This window comes from Halichoerus grypus, chromosome 2 (assembly GCF_964656455.1).
Source record: "Halichoerus grypus chromosome 2, mHalGry1.hap1.1, whole genome shotgun sequence".
NCBI lineage: Eukaryota > Metazoa > Chordata > Mammalia > Carnivora > Phocidae > Halichoerus > Halichoerus grypus.
Genome location: NC_135713.1, coordinates 140,991,515 through 141,010,893, shown reverse-complemented (window position 1 = coordinate 141,010,893; position 19,379 = coordinate 140,991,515). Strand labels below are relative to the sequence as shown.

Below are 19,379 nucleotides of genomic sequence, written 5' to 3'. Positions count from 1 at the left end.
GTGACAGCCATTCCCCACCAGGCACTTCACGTGCAATATTATATCTTGAAAGAGGGCGGGGCATTTCTTACCAATTTTATCTGCATACGAGTTTTCTCAAGTACAGGAAATATCAGCGTTGTAGATGAACAGAGTAAGAAGCTGAGGCTCTAATTCCCGAAAAATTATAAACACCACTTCTGAATTCATCTGTATAATAACCTGAATACTCATTGACCACATTAGTGGATTGTGTTCTTCTTCTTCTTCTTTTCTTCTTCTTCTTCCCCTTCCTCTTCTTCTCCTTCTTTTTTTTTAAAGTAGGCTTCACGCCCAGCAACAGACCCAATGCAGGGCTTGAACTCACGACCCTGAGATCCAGACCTAAGCAAGATCAAGAGTCCAATGCTTAACTGACTGAGCTGCCCAGGCGCCCCCAGATTGTGTTTTTCTTGTTTCATAAAGTCCTTTCTGTTATTCTTGGACAAGCCCTTACTTTTGTGTGTTTCGGTGCTCTTACAGTGAGAACACTCCTCCACGGCTCTTCTCTCCAACCATGATGGAGTCTCCTAATCATGGGAAAATTCACTTTTTATCTACAGGGTCACCTCTAGGTCCCCGAGGAGCAAACAAAGATTCTCAAATAGAAATGCGGAGCTGCCTTCCCGGACCCTGGTGGATCCCCTCTGCCACTGCTCTACATTTCACTTTGAAAAGCTAATTTTCATTGTGTAATATGGTTAAAAAAAAAAAAAAAGACACTAGCCATACTAGATAGATCGCTGAGCCCAGCACAGTCTGGTACATCAGAGACAGCGTTTCTCCAAGTGTGGTCCACACATCCCCGACACCCAAAGGATCCCCTGGAGAGTTTGCTAAAAATGCAGACTGCTGGGCACCGCCCCAGATTTATTCGTGCAACATCTCTGTGCATGGGGCCTGGGGAAATGCATTTTTAACTAGCTTCCCAAGTGATTCTGCTGCTAACATTTAAAGAGTTAAGATTCACTGAAATGGTTGGTCCTTTCTAGCCACCCAAAGTGACAGCTTGACAAGCTCTTGGAAAAAAACATCTGTTCTATTTTAATAGGGATGGGAAGAAAGGCATAAGTAATTATTGAGTGCGTAAAATGTGCCAGAAACAGCGCTAGTTAAAAATAAATGTGTTTTCAGGGCGCCTGGGTGGTGCCCTCAGTTGAGTGTCAGACTCCTGGTTTTGGCTCAGGTCGGGATTTCAGGGTCATGAGACCGAGTCCCTCTTCAGGCTCTGCGCTCAGTGGGGAGTCTGCTTAAGATTCTCTCCCTTTCCCACCACCAACATGTGCACATGCACGTGCTCTCTGTCTCTCAAATACATAAAATCTTTTTATAAAAAGAAAACAAGTGTGTTTTATTTAAGCACTACAAATCCTTGTTGAGGTGATCCATTTACAGTCAAAAACATGCGGAGCCAGGATGCATGCCCAACGTTCTAGAATTTGATCACTCCCAGAGCTGGGAGCTGGCTCTGCGGACGCACAGTCCGGGAAATGGAGAGATGCATGACCCGAAGAGACCTTATGGTGGCGCACAGGGGGCGCTGAGTCTCTGGGATGCCTCATCATTTTGATGACCAGTCTAAGCTCCCCGTGGGTAGGTGCTTTATGAAATGGCCTTTTTGTCCTACATGTGTCTGATGAGAAACACAGATGGAAGACACGGCACATTTTGGGGAACATATTATTAAGACTGTCATCAGTTTTTTTTAAAGATTTATTTATTTATTTGAGAGAGAGAGAGAGAAAGACAGCACGAGTGAGGGAGAGGGAGAGAGAATCCTCAAGCTGATTCCCCACTGAGCACGGAGCTGGACGTAGGTCTCGATCTCAGGACCCTGAGATCATGACCTGAGCCGAAACCAAGAGTCGGATGCCCAACTGACGGTGCCACCCAGGCACCCTCATCAGTAAAGTTTTTTAAGCAAGCATCTCACCCACCATTTACTGACAATGTGCGCTGGGCTTTATGCTCCGCTCAGTTTCAGAATTTACTCTTCAAAATGGCCTATGTGGTGGATGCTATTAGTTCTATGTTTTAGTGAAGGAACAGAAACGTTCCTCAGTGCGAGACCCGCGTACGCCCACATGGCTAGCATGCTGCCGAGGCTGGGGCATCTGTTGGGCTCCAAAGTCCACTGCAGCCCTAAGAACTAGGGTCAATGCAGCAAAGTTCAGCTTCCACTGTGCTACTCGAGTAGAGGTCCGGTGCTGTTGTATGTTTACAGAAAACCTTCTGTCTCTTTGTTTATTGTTAAATAATAGTTTTGCGTAGCTATGGATCTCTCCTGTTGAACATTCTCTGTCTTGCTCTTTTCCCAGACAAGCCAATCCTCCTCTCTCCAGATGTATCCAGCCTCTTCAGTGTCCATTTAATTTAAGGGGAGGAGACATTATCTGGTTGTGGATGAGTGTTGTGTTGGGTTTTCCACGTATATGCTAGAGTTTCTACTAGCCTGTGTCATTTGTAAGACATGCCAGTGAGAGTTGTGTACATGGATATTGATTATACATAATAAGTTCAACTCATCTATTAAGACTTCTGAGGGGCGCCTGGGTGGCTCAGTCGGTTAAGCGTCTGCCTTTGGCTCAGATCATGATCCCAGGGTCCTGGAATCGAGTCCTGCGTCGGGCTCCCTGCTGAGTGGGGAGCCTGCTTCTCCCTCTGCCCCTTGCCCTGCTCATGCTCTCTCTCTTTCTCTCTCTCAAATAAATAAATAAAATCTTTAAAAAAAAAAAAAAAGACTTCTGCTATATGGGCCCAGGAACATTTGGTCCCCCACCAACATACCATACACAGGGCAATTCTTACTCTAACAGAGAACTAGTCAAATGCTCCAAGTAAGAAACATTAAATTTTCCTGCTACAGAGAAATAGTTTAACTTTTCTACTCACTTATAGCCCAACGACATCTACTGGGAGATAATTCTCCCTGGGGTCTCTCAAAATGCTGCATGCCTTGTGAAAAGAGGCACCAGCTGCCTTTGTTCTAGAAATAGCTTTTCAAGGATGTTTGTACAGAGAACAGCCTTGGAGAACAGAGATCCTGTCTCCCTCCAGAGCAAAGGGCAGGCGTGTTTCTCGTGCTGTGTATAAAGCATTGGGCTTTCTTAAGCTCGGGGTTCCTCTCTTGTAATGCAACTCACTGCACACAGAGGGGTCATCGGGCCTTCTTGGAATCGTCCTGTGGGGCTTGGGCCTCAAGGACCTGACACAGGAAAATGCTGCCAGTAGTGAGGTTCTGGGTCTCTGCCCCACGAACGTGGTGTCCTTTGCCAAGATCCGTTAAACGATGGCAGGCTAACTTGTTAAGCTTGCAAGTGGTGTGAAATCTCAGACCCTTCACAGTTCTTGACAACAGTAAGGGCACTATGACTGTTTTGAACGTTGCTAACCGCCATCTGTCAAGCACCTAGTGTGAGCGCACCAGACTCTCTTCTAGTAACGGACCATGTGATTTCATCAGGTTCTCACCAGATTGTTGTTTCCGAGAGAACACTGACAACGAGCATATTCTGACTTTTGTTCTAATATCCACCCCTCTCTGACCCAGCAAGGAAGTCCTCCCTCCCACTCACCTTAGGGGTGAGCCTATCCCCTTTGCGGATGATCAGCTTTTGAACTTTATTCTAAACTAAAGAGGCTGTGGGGCGCCTGGGTGGCTCAGTTGGTGAAGCGTCTGCCTTTGGCTCAGGTCATGATCCCAGGGTCCTGGGATGGAGTCCTGCATCGGGCTCCCTGCTCAGCGGGGAGCATGCTTCTCCCTCTCCCTCTGCTGCTCCCCCTGCTTGTGCTCTCTCTCTCTGACAAATAAATAAAATAAAATCTTTTAAAAAGATAATAAGGCCATAGTGAAAGACAGGCTCTCCTCCTCCAAATGTTAATGTGTGTTGAATTGATGCATATTTATCATGATGGACACCGGATATAACCAAAGCAGGGTCTGGAGTTCCCTGTGGTGCTGTAGATCGCCCTGTTAGTGCTGGACCGTGGGGAAGTCCTGGGGGATGGAGAGCTATAGCAGCTGATACTGGGAGCACTCAGTGGGCTCAGAGCAATAGCTACTTATCAACTGGTACCGAAGTATTTTACTATGCTAATAAGCGGTATATCACAGAGGGATGGCAAGACAGCCATCGGACCGAGAGGACCCCGAAAGCCGCCCTCCCTCGAGACTTTTCTCGATGAGTAGACTACACATTCCCTGTCCGTGGAAGCTAGCTTGGGTTTGGATCTCAGTTACCTGCAGTCAGAAGCATCCTCTGAAGCATGAAGTAACTAGTCCAGGAACTCAGAGCGTGTGAACGCCCACACTAGAATTGAAAGTCAGGTCCCTCTGGCTTCAATGCCCCCTGCTCTTTCCGCTGCACCATGGTGCTCCTAAGGATCAAATGCACATGAAAAAGTTATTTGCAAAACCATAAAGGCCATGTTCAAATTTTAGCCACTGAGACTAAGAACTCCCAGAAAAACAGAGCGGACACTGTTACCTTCCTGTCTCTCACTGAGAGTTCTCCCCACCCCTACGAGAAACATCTAGCTTAACAACAATACCATCATAGAGAGAGGAAAATATATTAAAATATATCTGATGTTTGGAGCTGACTAGTTATTATTTTCTTCATCTGACAGCTGAAGTCAAACCAGATGACCAGAAACCCGTTCCAGGAAAGGCCTCTCTCATTATCGCCATCTTGAGAGCTACACAGGAGCAAGTTCTGGATTCATCCCCGGAGTATTTTGAACACTGTCATCAGCATGTCCACTTTATCATAACACGTCCTAGATGCCTGCACAGGGAGAATTTGCTTCTTTTTCATCTCACGGTCATGCCAAAGTCCAAAAAGTAACCACTGTTCCAGGAAAAAGAAAAAACTAGAGCTCTTCATATTTCTTTGCCCAATCAGGAATCCATGTGAATGAAGACTATACATTTGCATCGAGTTTAATTAATGGCCTCTGACAGTGTTTTCTGGTAATCTAATCTATATGCCTTTAAAAAACAAATTGTTCATTTTTTTTGGTAGGTGACATCAAGTAAAAGTTTGCTTTCAAAATGAGAAAAACCTTGGCTATTGAAGTTTACCAACTTAGATTTGCTTTTTATATGTTACAGGAAAATAAAAATGACTGGCTGTGGTATAATTAGAGATACAACTCTGGAAAGTGAAGTGATGGGTAAATTCTTTCCTTCCTGACCATTTTACCACTCGGAGAATAAGGTCAGTTCATAAATGCAGGTGATATGCAGGTATCTCTTGGGTATGCCTAAATATTTGAACGTTTGGAATTACCGCTCCTTTAATTTTCAAACAGCATGCTTGGAATGACCATCCCAGGCTTCCCCAGATATTTCCAAGGCTTCTCAAAAGCTGACACATCTCCGGCCATCAATGGTTCAATTATTTCCTTCCACTGAATTCTTAATTTCTGTTTCACTCTCTCACCTGTGACAGACAGAGACCCTTCCCAAGAAACACTGCCTCATGCTGGCCATTAACAAACCCTCCAAGGCACCGCTAACAAAGTTATGTATCCGAGTTTACTGACCATCTCCACATTTTAGAATACAACGATGTCCACCACTACTTTCAACCTGTACTTTGAATATAACTCTTTCTGGAACCTAAGGCAAAAAAGTTAAACCCTTTGCAGGTGTGTCTAGCTTCCCAGCCTTTCTGCCTGCCTCAAGGTCCACCCTGCTCTCATTCGTGGGAGAGAACACCCTTTATAAATATTCCACCCTACTTTAAGAATATTCCACTCAGGGCGCCTGGGTGGCTCAGCTGTTAAGCGTCTGCCTTCGGCTCAGGTCATGATCCCAGGGTCCTGGGGTAGAGCCCCGCATCGGGCTCCTTACTCAGCAGGGAGCCTGCTTCTCCCTCTCCCTCTGCTGCTCCCCCTGTGTGTGCTCTCTCTATAATAAATAAATAAAAATCTTAAAAAAAAAAAGAATGTTCCACTCACTACCTATAGGACTACCTACAGGAGTCTGTTCCCCTCTGGGACTCATTAGACCTAACCTTCAGACACAAGAGCATATTTCCAAAGTCTGAGCTGTGGCGGAAGCAGTGATATAGTAGTTCACACCTACAACGGGATGTCTGTTGGCATGATAAATGCAGTCTATGTGGAAGTTTCTGGGCCTCAACCTAAGAGTGATTATAAAGTGTAAAGAAGCTCTATATGGTATCCTACAGCTGAGAGAGTTCTCAGAGGGGTAAAGACAAACATGAGAGGAGTTTGGACCTCATTGGAGAAGGTGTAGTTCAGCCCAGTTGATAGGAGAGAAGCTCACTGGTTTGCCCCAGCTGGAGCCGGCTTGTAGTCACTGGGTAAGCAGGAAGCAACTCTTTGGAGTTCCAGTGGTGGCAGGGGATCAGCAACTGGTGGTGTGGGTGCGCAGAGAGAGTGAGACCTCGATGGCAGCCCTCCAGCCCGAGGGTGAGCTGGGGTTGGGAGGTCTGCAGAGCGAGTTAGGGTGCCAGTGTGGGCAGGAGGCCCTGGAGGGGCTCGTTTCCATATTGAGAGGCAGGAAGCTCAATACCTACATTTCTGGGCGTCTGTCTGAGATAATTTTCCCTTTGCCTGAAAAACTTCGTTTAGCATTTCTTAGTTCAGGTCTGTGGGTGACAGATTTTTCTGAGTTGATTTATCTGGAAATTACAATTTTGCCCTCATTGTTGAAGAATATGCTCGCCTGTATAGATTTCTAGGTTGGCAACTGTTTTCTTTTTTTAAGATTTTTATTTATTTATTTCAGAGAGAGAGAATGAGAGAGAGAGAGCACATGAGATGGGGGAGGGTCAGAGGGAGAAGCAGACTCCCTGCCGAGCAGGGAGCCCGATGCGGGACTCGATCCCGGGACTCCAGGATCATGACCTGAGCCGAAGGCAGTCGCTTAACCAACTGAGCCACCCAGGCGCCCCTGGCAACTGTTTTCTTGTAGTACTTTAAAGACGCATCTTCCGACTTCCAACGTATCTCTTGGGAACCAATTTGTCATTCTTCTTCTTGTTCTTCTGAAGGTAGTGCCTATTTTTCTAGCTTCCTTTTCTCCCCTTTTCCTTCTTTCTTTCTCCTCCTTCTGTTTTTAAAGATTCCCCTTTGTCATTTTAAGCAGCACGACTATAATGGGCCCAACTGTGGTTTCCTTTGTAGGTATCCCATCTGGGGATTGGAGAGCCTATTGAATTTGTGGCTGAATGTATTTTATTACTTTTGGAAAATTCCTAGCCATTATCTCTGCAAACACCCCATTTCTTCTCTGCCTTGCGCTCATCTTACGGGTCCAACCGCACTCACATTAGGCCTTTTCCCCATACTGCATCTGTACCTTCATCATGTGCCATGTGTTCAGTTGATTTTCTTAAACATATTAATTACACTTAACACAGAGTTTGTGCCTCATAATTTCAATAACTGGGTCATCCGTGGGTCTCTTTCTGTTGTCTGTTTTTTCTCCTTTTGGTCTTGTTACTTGATACACTTGGAATAATTTTTTAAATTAAATGCTGGGCATTGGGTCTAAAAAATCGTGGAGGCTTTGGAAGACATCATATTCCTCCAGAGAAAGATTTACAGTATTCTCTACGGCGGGTAGTAGGTTAGGCTTTGGGAAAACAAAAGTGAATGAAGCAGATAAAATCCCTGTCTTCATGGAGTTTACATCCAGTGCGGGCACTACACGACAACAAATGAATAAATAATAAAGCAAACAGTGATAATGGATATCAAGTAAATCAAGTAAGGGGGTAGAGGTTAAAGGGTGGTGCATTTAGATAGAATCATCAGAGGCAATGTTTGAGCTAAGGCTGAATAAAAGTGAGGGAGAGAGACATGGAAATATTTAGGGAAAAGGTGGTCCAGGCAGAGAGAAAAACAAACACAAAGGCCCTAAGGCAGTGAAGTGTTTGACTTGGTAAAGGAATGGCTACCATGGAGTGATGAGTGGGGACAGTGGCAGACGTGAGCAGGGGCTGTATACAAGACCCCGGAGCCTAGAGGAAGGACTGGATTTTATTCTGTGTGGGATGGATAGCCGTGGAGGGTTTGGGGGAAAGGGCTGACGTAATTGGATTTCGATTTAAAAGGATCATTGTGCCTGACGTGTTTGGAACAGACAGAAGTAGCCGAGCAAGGGAGGAGAGTCACTAGCGGGAGAGTTAGGGGACAGAAGTGTAAGCATCTGCACCATAGCTGGTGGTGGCTTGGTCTGGAGAGGGAGTGGTGGATGTCAGGAGGAGCAGTTGAACTTGGGACATATTTTTGAAGACAGACGCCATGGACGCCAAGGACGGCTTTGGTAGAGGGTCTGCAGAGGTGGACTCCCTGCCCCTGGCACCAGCCCATCCAAAATAAATATTCACTTGTGCAATTAGTTCTATAGTCTTTTTCTTTAAGAGAACCCTCCCTGTCCACCAATGCGTGAGATTCATTCCCACAAAACCAGACCTGTCCCTGGGGTCTGAGAGAAAAACAAAATGAAAGGTGCTGGCTCCTAGGTTTGGGCCAGAGTGACAGGAGGGATGGGAGGGTCATTTGTGAGCCACAGGACCCTGGGAAAAGAACAGTTAGGAGGGGATCTAGAATGTTATTCTGGACATACTCGGTGAAGTCTACATGACTCTCACTGGTACTCAAGACCTCATCCTACTCACAGAGGCCTCTCCCACAGCAACCTGGGCTTCTGTTGGCGAAAATGTTCAGGTGACAATGTCTTTTCCTGCTCTTACTCTTTTTTTTAAAATTATTCTTCTGTTTTGGAAATCTTACACACTCTTCAAGGTTTACTTCAAACAAAAGCTTTTCCAGAAGAGTTGACTTCCTCCTCATGTTGCAGGGATGGAAAAATGGAAGCCCACAGCAGGCCATGGGTGATTTTTTTTTTCCAATTAAACGTGGATGTTTTAGACAGAGCAAGCATCCTCCTGTTTGCCTGCTCATCCCTCCTGCCTTGGTCACAGCCACACATTTGTGTGACCTGCGTTGGTCCTGGAGCCATCTGAGTTTGTGATGCGTGACCTCCTCAAATCACCTCGCATGTGTCTCCTGCTTAGTAGTTACCCACTGGGTACTTTATAAATATCTCATAAGCCAACGGAAGGCAAAAATGCTGCATTTTCCACACACATACACTCGCCACCAACAGCAATTTCGCCAAGGCCTGTTTTATATTTTCATCATATTCTGCTGTTCTTATGCTTTTCTTATTATTTTCCTCTTTCGTTCTTTTTCCCCTGTGGCTACATTTTTTTCCCCCTGATGGAATATTTAAGGCTGGTGGGAAAGGAGGCAAAGGTAGAGGAAAAGACCTGTTACCCAACCTGACTGCTGATTTTATCTGACCTGATTTGAAACTGCTCTCTGAGTTTATTTTGTGACGGAGCTAACAGTTCCTACTCATGCCACTGAGAATAGAAGGTAAACTTTATCTTTTATGAGGCTGGGCTATGTGAAATAGGTCAGTTTATTTTACATTAGAAATGAAGACGAATGGGGCGCCTGGGTGGCTCAGTTGTTAAGTGTCTGCCTTCGGCTCAGGTCATGATCCCCAGGGTCCTGAGATCGAGCCCCGCATCGGGCTCCCTGCTCGGCGGGAAGCCTGCTTCTCCCTCTCCCACTCCCCCTGCTTGTGTTCCCTCTCTCGCTGTCTCTCTCTCTGGCAAATAAATAAATAAAATCTTTAAAAAAAAAAAAGAAATGAAGACGAATGAAATAAATATTCCAATCGTGAAGTCTCTGAACAGTTTTTATGAGTACAGTCTACTCCTGGGGCGCCCGGCTGGTTCCGTCCGAGGAGCACGCAACTCTTGATCTCGGGGTCATGAGTACGAGCCCCACGTTTAGGTGTAGAGATTACTTAAAAGTAAAATCTTTAAAAAAATAAAAAATAATAAAATCCATTCCCAAGTTTACCTCTTAGGTCAGCCCTTGAGGGGGGACAAGAATGAAGTCAATCCACCCTTTATCAGAATAATGTCTTTGAACCTATTTGCAGCGGACAAATACAAGTAGGCGGTGAAGTCCATGGGTGGCTTTCACAGAGAAGGGCTTGGCGAAGCCTGATGATTCAGTGTTTGTTTGATTTAGCAGTTGGAATACATACCCTTGCCAGTTTGTTTTGTTCCCACTTAATTCCCAACTTCCCATTTCCTTTCTAATGAAAAATCAAGTCTGAAACATGGCTCACCAAACTGCCTTTGGCGTGTCAAAATCTCATAATGTACCCTGATTGATGAAGCCCCTTGAATGCTGGCTATTTGCTAAGTTACCTCTGGGAATTGGTCAGGGGGGAGAAGTGAGGGAGGAAAATAGGCACAGGAATATTAACTGACAGGACAGACCCTTTCTTTTCAGCATGTTCTAGAACCAGAGTGAGGCTGTAACAATGATGCTTTGATTTTCCTCTGGTCTCTTTTTGGAGATTTCTTTTCAGACATTCTCTCTGAGGAAGTGTTTTGAGGTGTCCGGATGAAAAGCATTATGTAAACTCAAGGTGTCCAGCTCATCTCTGGTCTGTGCCTCAGGGAGAAGGAGGGTTATTCTGTAGGCTTCACAGACAAGAGAAGAGGAGCCTCCTAACCCTACCTACCCCGCCCACATAGCTGACTGGGGGCGGGGGGATGGCTGCCCTGTCACATAGTCTCTGGGCTCTCGGCTGCTTGCAGCCACGGCCAAGTGCACGGAAGGCGCCATCTAGCTCTGTCCAGTAGCTCTGATACCTGTAACTTCGTCAGAAGACTCACGGGTCTGTCTATATGTTTCTCCAGAGCTCTTATTCCAGGCACTGAAGGTAGATACATGGAAGGAATCTTTTCATGGCCAAATGACAATATAGTAAGCAGTGACAAAGCCATTACTCATATTTAACCTCGTGCAGAATGGAGGGAGCCTCTTCCCTGCTCCAAGGGCCGCCATCTTGGTCAGGAAGAAGGCGGCAGGTAGGGTGCTTCTCCATGAGAGTCACCTGGTTCTCCTCCCTGAGGTGTGGGGAACCCACCACAGCCACCAAGGCACAGGGCACCCCCAAGATGCTGTCGATGGGGAAAACACCTGCCCCTCCCAGTGAAGACCTAAAGAGCCCAATGATGGGGTCAGGGCCCAAGCGTGAAGCTGCTTATAATGCCAATTTCTGTTCACACTGGGCTAGGATGCTTCCCAGCACAATGCCTGACATTTCCAAGGGGGAGTCATGAGGACTGAGGGAGGGTTTTCTCATCTTTGCACACAAGAGGTTGCACTTCCTTCCGCATTTCTTCCTTCCCAAAGTTAAAAAAAAAAAATGTGTGTGTCTACACACCATACGTACATGCACACACATACATATTGAAATATATAGTCTATATTGGACATTGAACAGAGATGTTACATATATTAAACACAATACGTATTGTACAATATATATCTTCTACACATACAGACACGTGCATCCGTGTGTGTATTCAGAAGACCTTGATTTGCATTCCTGTCCACGGTCAGACATGTGCTTAACCTTCTTTTCTTCAACAGACAGTAGGGTAACCAAATCAAACAAGACGATGATACATCAAGATCCAGCTCAGCCCCTCGCAACTGTAATTCTGTTGGGAGAATTACTCCTTACCACCCTAAGACGTGCATCATATGCAATGAATGAACTCTGCTCTGTGCATACACCCCGGTGCTAGTGATGGCTTATCTGGTCTACGCATCTGGAATGGTCCGTGCCACTCTGAGCACCACCCGTTCCTGTCCTCTCCCAAAAGACTGGGCCCTGGAGAGGGATGAGCTGCTTCTTCCCTGCTTAGAGAGTGGAAGTGGACAGCAGGGTGGGAAAGAGGCAACAGAAAGAATACGTCCCCTCTGCACTGCTGGAGTTGTCTTGGCACGTTCTTCCCCTAACACCCCCAACCCCCGGGGGGGGGCTGTGGGAAGACTCTCCACTCAGACAGTAAGGCACCAGCATGGAGGGGCATCTGTAACATCTGAAAGTGCATTCTGGAAGCATTCCAGTCGGGCTAAGAGTAAAGTATGTCAGATTCGCTGGCTCGCCTAGGGAGAGACTTAAAACCATCCATTTATACGGCAACATAAAACATACTTCACTTGATAACAGGAGCAAACACTGTCTGTGCAGTCAAAACAATCGAATAATAAAGATCCGAAGAACGGCTTTAAACGCCGATGTATTATTAATGCTTCAACGGAGTGACGTTTTCCGTGTTTTATGCCCCGGACTCTTGGCAGCCGGGCCTGGCAGTTGGGCGGACGGAACTAATGCTCACCCTCAGTAAAAAGCTCCTTGCTTCAACATGCATTATGCAGCTACCATGTGCCAAGCGCTATAGGTTAAATGGCTTCATATAAATAACGGCAGCTTAAAAATAATTAGGATGGTAATAAGAACCCTCATAGTTGTTCGCCACTCAGAGCTTTTGCTTGTCATGCATGTAGAGCTTTTGGCTCACTCGCTCAGCCAAATGGGATTCACTTTGGCCTCCTGGTGGGGAGGGGGGGCGGTACAGGAACCAAAAAGGATCCACAATACCCTAGACCCCAGACCCCTGAGGCTCCAGAAGAACAAGACACTTTCCTGGTCAAGTATGGAAGAGCTCCAGCAAGAATAGATTTTTAAAATTTTTAATTAATTAATTTTTAAAGATTTTATTTATTTGAGAGAAGCACAAATGGTGGGGAGGGGCAGAGATGGAGGGAGAAGCAGACTCCCTGCCAAGCAGGGGGCCCAACCGACCTGGGGCTCGATCCCAGGACCCTGAGATCACCACCTGAGCTGAAGGCAGACGCTTAATCCACTGAGCCACCCAGGCGCCCCACAACAGATTTTTTTTTTTTTTAAAAAGCTAGAGCCGGAAACTTTGTGAAACCAAGAGAGGTCCTTCTGTCAGGTACTTGCTATCAAGAGCGCAGGCAGCCCTAAGCAATAAGGTCCAAATGATAAATAAGAAAAATGGTCTTTCAGAGTCCGAGGTCTGGGAGAGCAGAGACAAAGTACACTTTTCTGCCTCCCTGAAGGACAGCCACAAGAAAGGATTGCTTTGTGGGAAGGTAAACAGACTCCTATTTGGGCAACCACTGTGTTAAATCAAGTTGTGTTTAGACATCGTTAGTTTTAACCGCCAAAATCAAATTGAGGAACACTGTCCCAGTCCTTTATGGTGTTCTCTTGTCTCGTCTTGTGCATCTCAGGGAAAGGCCCGCAGCTCAGCAGTGCATTTATTATCTTTTTTGTTTATTTATTTATTTTTTTAAACATTTGATTCCAAAGCTTTGCTAGCTAGGATGCTGCTAATCATTTTCTCGGCTTGGTAGATTTTCACAAGAATTTAAAAAAAGAAAGAAAGAAAGAAAGAAAAGTCACTCCCTGGGAAAGAACTTTTCCTTTGGATTCTAAAACTCTCAGAGAAGTCCCAAATTGCACTGCATTATTCGCCACAAAGCAGAGATGAGGACCCTGGGTCAAGGGGGCGACGGAGCCTCTCCCATGAGAAGCTGATGCCTCCCTTTAGAAACCACTCGGCTGCATATTCTGTGTATGATTCCAGGGGCAACAGATCTTGTCCCTTAAGGATGGGCACTCTGCTCTTTAAAAACCAGACTGCTTGAATGTTTTCTGTTATCCTCTGGATAGTACCTATCCCCTGAAGGAGGGTGCGGCCGACTGCATTTTCCAGAGATGACCACAAAAATGTCTCTGGCGGTGGCAACCGGACGTTAGCTCTCCCACTTCAAGGACTAGAGGTCATGCCTCCTTTCCCCCACTGCCCTTGCGCTGGGGCAGGCCCTGTGACCTCTCTGACCCATGGCACACTGAAGTGGACCCTGTGGTCCTTAAGTGCCCCCTTCCTGCCTCTTGGAACCCAGCTACTATCTGTGCCCAATCTGTGGCCTGTGTGTTGTGAAAGGCCCCGAGCCACATGGCTGGGCCTGGAGGTTGGGACATCATGAGGAAAGAGAGAGAAGAGAGAGAAGACAAGGAGCCAGACAGGTCAGGGAAGGAACCATGCCAGGTGACCAGCTTCCAGATGATTCCAGCCAGCCACTACCGAACGGCAACTGCGTAAGACACCTGTCAACCCCCGGAACCAGGATAATAAAAAATTGCTGTTCTAAGCTACTAATATTTGGGGGTGGCTTGGTAGATGCAGCCATAGATATCTGGGATAGACAGGTAATTTTCCGATCCAGGGATCCCTTAAAGTGGAGTGGATGAGGTCAGACTTAAAAAAAAATGAAATGAAATGAAAAAAAAGAACGAATTTATGATAACGACTCCCATATCAGCTGGAGTTCTTTTTTTTTTTTTAAAGATCTTATTTATTTATTTGCCAGAGAGAGACACAGTGAGAGAGGGAACACAAGCAGGGGGAGTGGGAGAGGGAGAAGCAGGCTTCCTGCTGAACAGGGAGCCCAATGTGTGGCTCAAACCCAGGACCCTGGGATCATGACCTGAGCCGAAGGCAGACACTTAACGACTGAGCCACCCAGGCGCCCCAGGAGTTCTTTATAACAAGCCGCAGAAGCTCATTCCAGTAGAGTTAAGCAAACAAGCTTTTGGGAAGGAGAGTGGGTAACTCGTGAATCATAGGAAGACCGACAGATGCTAGATCCAGGCGAGGCAGGAAGGAAGCACAGCAGAGCTATGGCCTGAAACCACGCTGGGGAGGAAAGCATGGACACCAGTACCACAGAAATGACAGACGGTTCCTGGCCCTCAGATTTAGTGTCACTAGCTCCCATGGCTGAGTCTTGGCATGGGTGGCCCTGGGGGGCAGAGCAGATGCACAGACCTCTGCCCTTGCTGCAAGGGGTGGGGGTGGGCAAATGGGTATCCAGCATTTCCAGACTCTGTATTGAGAGGTAATCTTTGTCCCCATGGAAGTTCTAAGGGCGACGATGAGTCCTCCAAGGACAGAAGTTTAGAAGCTGGGAGATCAAGGTGAGTCTACCACTGCTACCAAGAATCAAAATATGCGTATGGGGGGGTATACATATGTATGCATGTGTGTATATGTGTACATGTGCGTATGTGTGTGTATATATGTATGTATATATATGCATATATCTGTGTATATGTGTGAACGCTTCACGTGTATGTGTGTATACAGGTATGTGTATACATGTGTATATGTGTGAATGCATTATGTGTATGTGTGTACATATATGCATATGTATCCATATGTGTATATGTGTGAATGCATTATATGTATGTGTGTATACATATGTGTATATTGTGCACGTGTGTATACACATACATACATATGTATTTTTTTGCATCATGCAATTTCTGCTTCACTACAATATTTGTCTTTCTGATCAACCTAGCATTCTACACAATTCACACTAAAATGAGCATTCACCCTTAAACCAGCAGGGCTTCTGGGAAAATAATAGTAGGAGCGTACCTCTTAAAATCTATAAAAATTTGTAGCCAGGGCATCAACAAAATAATCATCTTAATAAAAACATGAGTACAGTAAAAAAAAAAATCACATTCCTAACAAAGAGATGCTACACTAAACCTTAAATTTTTACTTAAAAAAATTAGGAAGTGAATGCATCTTGATTGGAGGGGTGTAAAAAGGAAAGTGGGGTTGCTGAGTTATGGTGGTAACAGCAACACACCCCAAGATTGGGGGAAACCATGCCGTGAATACTTTCCGAGAGCAGTGGGTTGAACTGAGCCAAAAAAAAAAAATAACAGGCAGTACTGTGCTCCTTACACTTGCCATATTCAAGCTGCATAGACGTACCCCGTGGTCAGCTGCTGCTACTCAAGGGGGAAGCATTAGCAGGCTGGGGAAGCTCATCAGGACCTCCATGTAATACTGCCATTATTCCACGATTTGACAATCACGTATGAGCTAAGTCATGCTTACAGAAGCATGAGTGCAGCAGAACAGAATGTTCTGTGCATGTGTGTGCATGTATGTGTGCACATGCATGTATCAGTTCGGATAACCTTTGTAAGCTAGGTGTTATTCTCATTTCATAAACGAAGACATGGAGGCTCACAGAATAACAAGTCTGATCTAGTTCAAACAGATGTAAGTGTTCAGCTGAGATTTGAAACTTGTACTGTTAGGTTTTCAGATCAATGCTCTTTACATTTACGAGGAAACCAGCTTCTGCCTTTATTTTATTAGTATTTTAAATTCCAATAGAGTTAACTGACAGTGTTATATGAGGTTCTGGTGTGTAGTATAGTGATTCAACATTTCTATACATTACTCAGTGCTCACCATCCTAAGTGTGCTCTTAATCCCCATCATCTGTTTCACCCATCCCCCACCGGCCTCCCCTTTGGTAACCACCAATTTGTTCTCTATACTTAAGAGTCTATTCCTTGGTTTGGCTCTCTTTTTTTTTTTTTTCCTTGCTCATTTTGTTTCTTAAAGGCCACATATGAGAGAAATCATATGGCATTTGTCTTTCTCTGACTGGATTATTTCACTTAGCATTATACCCTCTAGCTCCATCCATGTTGTTGCAAATGGCAAGATTTCATTCTTTCTTATGGCTGAATAATATTCTGTTGTATATACATACCACCTCTTCTCTATCCATTCGTCAGCTGATGGACACTTGGGCTGCTTCCATAATTTGGCTATTGTAAATAATGTTGCTATAAGCATAGGGGTGCATTTGAATTAGTGTTTTTGTATTTTGTGGGTAAATACCCAGTAGTGCAATTACTGGATCTTGTTAACTTTTTGAGGAACCTCCATACTGTTTCCCACAGTAGCTGCACCAGTTTGCATTCCCACCAATGGTGCATGAGGGTTCCTTTTTCTCCACATCCTCACCAACACCCATTGTTTCTTGTATTGTTAATTTTAGCCATTCTGACAGGTGTGAGGTGATATCTCATTGTAGTTTTGATTTGCATTTCCCTGATGGTAAGTGATGTTGGTCATCTTTTCATGTGACCATTGGCCATCTGGATGTCTTCTTTGGGGAAATGTCTGTTCATGTCTTCTGCCCATTTTTAATTGGATTCAATGTTTTTTGGAGGTGTTGTTTCAGTTCTTTATATATTTTGGATATTAACCCTTTATCAGATATATCTTTTGCAAATGTCTTCTCCCATTCAGTAGGCTGCCTGTTAGTTTTGTAGATTGTTTCCTTCACTGTGCAGAAGCTTTTTGTTTAGACATAGTCCCAATAGTTTATTTTTGCTTTTATTTCCCTTGCCTCAGGAGACATACCTAGAAAAATGTTGCTATGGTTGATGTTAAAGAAATTACTGCCTGTGCTTTCTTCTAGGATTTTTATGATTTCAGGCCTCACATTTAGGTCCTTAATCCATTTTGAATTTATTTTTGTGTCTGATGCAAGAAAGCGGTCCAGTTTCCTTCTTTTGCATGTAGCTGTCCAGTTTTCCCAACATCATTTGTTGAAAAGACTTTCTTCCATTGGATATTCTTTCCTCCTTTGTCAAAGATTAATTGACCATATAATGGTGGGTTTATTTCCGGGTTTTCTATTATGTTCCATTGATCTGTGTGTCTATTTTTGTACCGGTACCATACTGTTTTGATGACCACAGTTTTGTGATATAACTTGAAGTCCAGAATTGTGATGGTTTTGGTTTTCTTTTTCAAAATTGCCTTGGCTATTCAGGGTCTTTTGTGGTTCCATATGAATTTTAGGATTTTTTGTTCTACTTTGGTGAAAACTGTTATTGGCATTTTGATCAGGATTGCATTAAATCCATAGAACAGCTTCCCCTTTCAGAATTTAGACCTAGATCTCCAAGTTGGTAAGCAGTCATGACCCTTGGGAGACTGGATTTGAACAGTCAGCAGTGTCTTTCAAACTAAAGATTGTTCAAGTTGATTTTTCCCCAAGATGGAGACTTGGGTCCTTGGATCCACTAGCAATGCAGCCTCAGCTGTTCCGAGCTGCCTCCAGAAGTCCATGAAACTGGCAGGTGACTTTCCTTTTTTCCTGCTCTCATTCCGGAGCTAGCACTCAGGTGATGGATTTAGAAGTACAAGGATATTTTCCAAGGGGAGTTTTCTTTTTGCACAGTATGATATTTTCCCTTGCAGAACAAAGATTTCTCACTTCTCACAGAGATCAAAGGGAGAGAAAATGTTTCCAATGTAACACAGATGTCTGCTAATTTCTTCTCCTGTTTCTAACTTTTGCATAAATCCAACCCGCTGAAGAACTGAAAATGCCTGACCTGGGGACCTGCCACGGAGTGGATGAAGTTCCATCTCCCAGGGCAATGAATTCCGCCAAATACCATGCAGCCAAATACTGTGCAGCTGATAAAACTCCAAGGATGCAGTTCATCCAATCAAGAATGAGAGGTGAAAAAGACACAAGCTGGCAACCAGATTCCGAATCCTTTGAGAACATTAATCTCCCGGCCAGGTCTGCACTTCAAGAGAACGGTTAACCTATACTTCCTAGCAATAGCTATAAGCAGAGATGTTCATAGGAGGGGATGTGGGAAGTTACCACTGGATAAACCCCACCACTTAGCAAATAGGAGTGATGAATCATTCAGTGCATTACTTCTTCACTGAACAAGCCTCAGAATTGATACACCTTCTCAACACCTAACTTGGTGGCTCTTAGAGCTGCAGTTCTCATGGTGATCACCCCGAGGGCTTGTTAAAACAAGATCGTGGCCCCACCCCCACAATCTTGGGGTGATCTGTGGACATTTGTGTCTGTGGGTCTGGGGTACACCTGGAGAATTTGCATTTCTAAAAGTTCCCAGGTGATGCTCTGAAGACTATTGTCCTAGAGAAAGCCTGGGCGCCAGGAAGAATCCAGCCTCATTTTGTTCCAAGTGGCAACTGCAATGTTATTATTTTTTTAAACTTCTTAGAAATCAGGGGATTTTTCAAAGAAATTATATTTTTCAAACGTCATCCATATTTCTTTGAATGCGAGCCGTCTTTGCCCTAAAGTTCTTTTGGTTTTGATTATTTCGACAGAGGGAGAAAGAACAAATCTATTTCCGGAGACTCAAAAAAACCCTTTTTATGAAGTGTGTGCTAATAGGTTTAACATGTTTTCAATTGTATGTATTTCACAGAGCAAATTGTTATACTGGTGCACACTGATATTTGTGTATATAAAATCACGAATAAAAGCATCTCATAAGAACTCTAAAAAGTACTTTTGCTTTATCCTTTTTTTCCTCAAGTATTTTATTTTATTTTTTTTAAGATTTTATTTACTTATTTGACAGAGACATAGCAAGAGAAGGAACACAAGCAGGGGGAGTGGGAGAGGGAGAAGCAGGCTTCCCGCGGTGCAGGGAGCCTGATGCCAGGACCCTGGGATCATGACCTGAGCCGAAGGCAGACGCTTAATGACTGAGCCACCCAGACGCCCCAGTA

At 44.7% G+C, this 19,379-nt stretch overlaps 2 long non-coding RNA genes across 3 annotated transcripts in view; one reads left to right on the top strand and one right to left on the bottom strand.

Annotated features, from left to right (window-relative positions):
- Positions 1-19,379, bottom strand: part of LOC118541488 (uncharacterized) — a 38,122-nt gene that overhangs the window by 2,469 nt on the left and 16,274 nt on the right. For both annotated transcript variants that reach the window (XR_013445864.1, XR_013445865.1), the window contains exon 4: positions 4,259-4,395. This is a non-coding gene — a long non-coding RNA (uncharacterized LOC118541488). The remainder of the gene's footprint in view (positions 1-4,258; positions 4,396-19,379) is intronic.
- LOC118527260 (uncharacterized) lies at positions 13,883-19,152 on the top strand. The gene is made up of 2 exons (XR_004913036.2): positions 13,883-14,074; positions 18,189-19,152. It is a non-coding gene; the product is annotated as an uncharacterized LOC118527260 (long non-coding RNA).